We start from the raw sequence: 5,004 nt of genomic DNA, 5'->3' as shown, positions 1-5,004 counted from the left end.
ATATATATATATATATATATATATATATATATGTATGTATGTGTGTATATATAGCACTGTGCCTTTCTCCATTTCTAAGTTAATGGATAAAAATAAAGCAACCCTGCAAAACACAACTGATCTTTACACACAGACGCCCAGAATAACAGCAATCAAATAATGACAGCGGAGTGCACAACACACATCAGCGAGCTCACTGTCGTCTGTACTCTTGACAAGGGACGCCAGTTAGTCTTTTACACCTACCAGGCTCGTTCGTATTAGACCGAGTTGCTGGATAATTTTTCGTTCCTGTATGAATATTGTAGAACGAAAACTTTTCATAGATGGAATTTAAACCCTAATCTCTATAGAATTCACTGTTTCAAGAAAACATTGAATTTGAATTACTTTAAATTGTCATAATTATAGATAAACAACTTGGGCTGTATCTTCTGAGCCGGAGTCAGATGCGTGTGAATAATGTACAGAGAACGCTGAACGAAAATTAATGAACTGCGACCAGGCTCAATCAAAGGTGCCCGAGTTATTGGCTGAAATTACATACTTGAAATCAGTGTTGGCAGAAATTAAATCAACTTAATAATACACGTTTACTTTACTAAATTTATACTCGAGCCAAGCCCGAACAGCCTGGGTGCCGGAGTCGCCACTGATACACACACACTCACACACACACACATGTCAGGGTCTAGATAGAGACACGTGTTCATATGTAGTCATAGCTAACAGAATGGAAGTCGTTTCCAACCGCTTTAGTTTTCGATGGTAATGTAGTTCTCATTTGACAAATATCTAACTTGCAACGAGCACTCCCATACATAAGTTCAACAAAAAAATTTCCAAAATGCTAATAAGCATCCTTAGCATTTTTCAGATTTCTTTGCACTAAAGAATTGAGCTATTTTCAAGTAGTTATAATTAATGTAATACCATCTACAAAGTTTGAGGTCGAGGTGACATTCTCAGCAAACAGCTTATTCAGAATGAACGAAATTGTTGAAATCTGAGCGGTCTTAAAAGTGTTGGATAGTGATCAAACCTTCTTCAAAAGAAACACTTTTCTACTCCAATGTTAACTTGTCCATTGGCAATGTGATGTATAGCAACAATATTAAGAAGTAAAGCAAATAACACCGCTGCCGTGCACAACATTTACATGTTTGCTTGGGGAATAGAAACATTATTCATAGGCAATAAATGTTGATTTGCCAATCATAAGTATAGCTGGATGCAGCCTAAATGTACTTGGGCAAGGAAAATGAAGTGATGTGCAGTTTTAGATATTGGCAAAGTCGTAGGGTCACCGTTGAGAGATACGGCGTGCTTTCAACATTTGAAACCTGGCGGAGTCCATCTCTATCCCGAGGTCTGAACATAGGCGTTTACTTTCAGAAAAAAGAGAGAGAAAGTGTGAAAGTAACAGAGAAAGTGAGTGGGAGAGAGAGAGAGAGAGAGAGAGAGAGAGAGAGAGAGAGAGAGTGTGTGTGTGTGAAGGAGAGTGGGAGAGAGAGGAGGAGAGAGAAAAGAAGAATTTTTTCTGAAGAATCTTTTTTGAAGAATCTTTTCCTGAAGAATCTTTTCTCTCAATGAAAAGGAAAAAGAGAAGAATCGATTCCACTTTTGGACTGCAGCTTTATTTATCAAACCTCAAAAAAATAGATTGCAAAATTGAAAAGTGCAAAACTGGAGCGAATCGCACAAGATCTTCTATTCAACGGTCAAATCGCTGCCTTAAAAGAAGGAATATTTAACCTCCAAGTAGATGACTGAACCCAAATTCACGTAGTTACAAAGCGACCTACTCAATCACACAACCCAAGCCTGCTCCTAATGCTGAAAAAGTTACCGAGTTCTCTACCAGGTAAGTCATTACCCGAAATTAAAATAAAACTTGTCTGCTCTAGCGTAGCTAGAGTGTGTGCCGCCCGAGGCGGCCTTTCCGCCCCCGCCCCCCTGGACACTACAAAAAAACACATATTTCCTACAGCAATAGCCTACAACAGGATGAAAAGTGCTGTCCCTTAAAAAGTGCCGCCTGGGGAGGACCGACCCTACCGCACCCCTCTAATTACACTAGTGCTTGTATGGTATCTGACTTTAAAAGTGCACTCCGCGTTTTATTCTTCTTGCGTGCATATTGACACATTTAAATAGATTTTATAGTTATATTTAAAAAATCTATTTAAATGGCAGGCATGACTGGGATTAAAAAGCTTTCTTCCCAACCATGTGGTCTTGAGTTCAGTCCAACTGTGCGGCGTCGTGGACAAGTCACTTCTGGTATAGCCCCGGGCCGACCAAAGACTTTTGAATGGATTTGGTGGACGGAGGCTGAAAGAAAGACGTTCGTTGTGTGTGTGTGTGTGTGTGTTGCGCTTGTCCCCTACCACCACTTGACAACCGGTGCTAGTTTGCTTACGTCTCCGTAAGCTAGTGATTCGGCAGAAGAGACCGACAGAATAAGTACCAGGCTTTAAAATATAAGCACTGGGGACAGTTTTTCCGAGTAAACCAGTGGTTCTTAATCGGGGTCCATACAACCTTTGGGGTTCTATATAAGGCTTGGTTGTTAAAAATCATCTGTAATAAATCGGTTATACTTTTACATTACACAAAATATTTTAACAATTTTCTTATACAATTCCTAATAATACTTGGGTATCATGAAAATTGTTCGAAAGCAATTATTCGAAAACATCTATTCGGAAAACAGTTATTCGAAATAAATATCATTTGTGCACTTAATTTTTAATTTTATCATTTTCGTTAAAAGAAAATTTTAAAAATTAGAATAATTAACATTTCGTATAATTGTCATTTTGAATAATTTTCATTCACACAATTTTCTATTCGAATAAATGTTTTACGAATAATTGTTTTCGAACAATGTTTACCTAATCTAATCTTCTTCTTGCGCCCTTTTAAAGCCTAGCCAGGCTCATGGGCCCGGTTTCCCGGTTTCAATGGCGTATGTGTTCCCCACCTGGATGGGACGCCAGTCCATCGCAGCGTTATTCGTTTTTACCAGCTGAGTGGATTGGAGCAACGTGAAATGAAGTGTTTTGCTCAAGAACACAACGCGTCGCCCGGTCCAGGAATCGAAACCACAATCTTACAATCATAATGTTGACACCCAAACCACTAAGCCACGCGCCTCCACTACATAATCTAATATTGAATTGTAAAAATATAATAGAATTTTTTAAAGCATCAAATGGCTGTGGGGGTCCAGTAAAGTAAAATAAGAATCAAATGGGTCCACAGGCAAAAAATGTTTGAGAACCATTGGACTAAACCATTTATGGCAGCGCCCCAGCATGACCGCAGTTCAATGACGGAATATATTTTCGAAAGACAAAATATATTTTCATGAAAATATTTTGCTTGTCTCTCCAGAATTCGGTGAAGGTTCTATTTTTTTCTTATTAAACGTTATTAAAGCTTATGAATTTTGGAATGAATCTTCGCCTTCCTTATTATTTGTCGTTCTACATGAATACACACGCATACAAACCATATAACGTTTTCCCTTTCATTCCTGGAACAAGATATTTGTGACAAATAAACCAAAATATTGTTTAAAAGGGAAAAAGGAGTCAATTGTTGACACCTCGGTGTCTAATAACTTATCGAGCATCGAGATCAGAGCCAACATCAGCTTTGAAAAACACCTAAAAGAAGAGCCTTTTCATCGGTTGAAGGCTTTATTAATGTTTACAGTTGATGCACACACTTCTACATCACTGACAAGCTAATTCCCTCTTCATGCTATTTCGCAACACCATGGTTCTATTTGATTGAAGTTTATTATGTAGCTTCTCAAACAAAACTACAAAGTAACTCCAGAGGAAGCCTCTACGTTGTCGTTCGATTTACTAGAAACAGTAGTCGAATCTTCCTGAAATGATACCCTATTACACTGCATAATGTAATTTTATATAACTCAAGAGGAAAAAAAAAAACAAACGGGTAGCTATGAGTGGAATATTTATGATCATAGATCTGCTCGATCAGAACCGATGTTTTTTCGTTTAGTCAGAGGTGGAAAAGCAACGCATTTGTTCATTTTAGCACCGTAAAGGGAGGAAGTTAGGGGATGGGAGGAAGTTATCGTCTGGTCCGATATCTGGCCATCAATGACTGTGATCGAGTGAACTCCATGAAAGGTACCCAAGAACTGGATTGGTGATAGTAAACCAAGTTATAGATTAACGGCTACTTCCTTAAAATGGCCGAACAACAACAACAACGACATAATTTCTCTACCTTTGATAAACTTCTTCATTCTTTCCAAATGCCAAATGTCTATTCATCTATGACAGCGTTGTTCAACATTTTTTCTCTGTTCCCTCCTATACTGATTCACCGACCCGATTTCCCCACACATACACTAAAGAAAAGAAATATTCAGGTAGAGGACAATTTATTAGATCACATTAAAAAGCCTTATTTTAACATAATCACCTTTTTAAAATCACATTTAAGGAAATAACATGGGGAAAAAAAAAGACGAATGATGACAACATTTTTCAACCTCAAACAATTTCCCTGGGGAATCTCGAAATTTCGCCTACGGCAGGTAATTACTCTAAATTCAGACATGCAGATTTAAGACTTCTTGAAAGTCTATTTCTTCATATAAATAGACTAGGTTTCACTTAAAACTACAACGGATAGATTTAAAGTGGAAGACGCGACTCTGGTTAATGTTAGAGCAAAACCTACGAAAATTAGAGCGTGCAATACTGAATAATTTGTTATTAGAATTGGAAAGTTCCATACCTCATATTGGCTAGTGGTTTCATCTTTGGACACTCTAAACCTTGGTTTCTAAGTTTGGCACAAGGTCAGCAATTTTAAAGATGTTAAGTCGATTACATCGATCACAGTATTAAATTGTGCTTATTTTATCGACGCCGAAAGGACGAAAGATGAAGTTAACGTCAACGGAATTGAACTCAAAACGTAACGCCGGAAGGAATGCCGTTAAGCATTTCGTCT

At 37.8% G+C, this 5,004-nt stretch overlaps 1 long non-coding RNA gene across 4 annotated transcripts in view; it reads right to left on the bottom strand.

The window, feature by feature from the left end:
* The window catches only part of LOC106884408 (uncharacterized), a 91,152-nt gene extending 86,148 nt beyond the window's left edge, over positions 1-5,004 (bottom strand). For 2 of the 4 annotated variants that reach the window (XR_001411242.2, XR_001411241.2), the window contains exon 1: positions 4,786-5,004. This is a non-coding gene — a long non-coding RNA (uncharacterized LOC106884408). The remainder of the gene's footprint in view (positions 1-4,785) is intronic. The other 2 variants (XR_001411240.2, XR_001411239.2) reach the window with 2 other exon arrangements.

Source organism: Octopus bimaculoides, chromosome 1 (genome assembly GCF_001194135.2).
Source record: "Octopus bimaculoides isolate UCB-OBI-ISO-001 chromosome 1, ASM119413v2, whole genome shotgun sequence".
NCBI classification, from domain to species: domain Eukaryota; kingdom Metazoa; phylum Mollusca; class Cephalopoda; order Octopoda; family Octopodidae; genus Octopus; species Octopus bimaculoides.
This window is presented reverse-complemented; position numbering and strand designations above follow the sequence as displayed.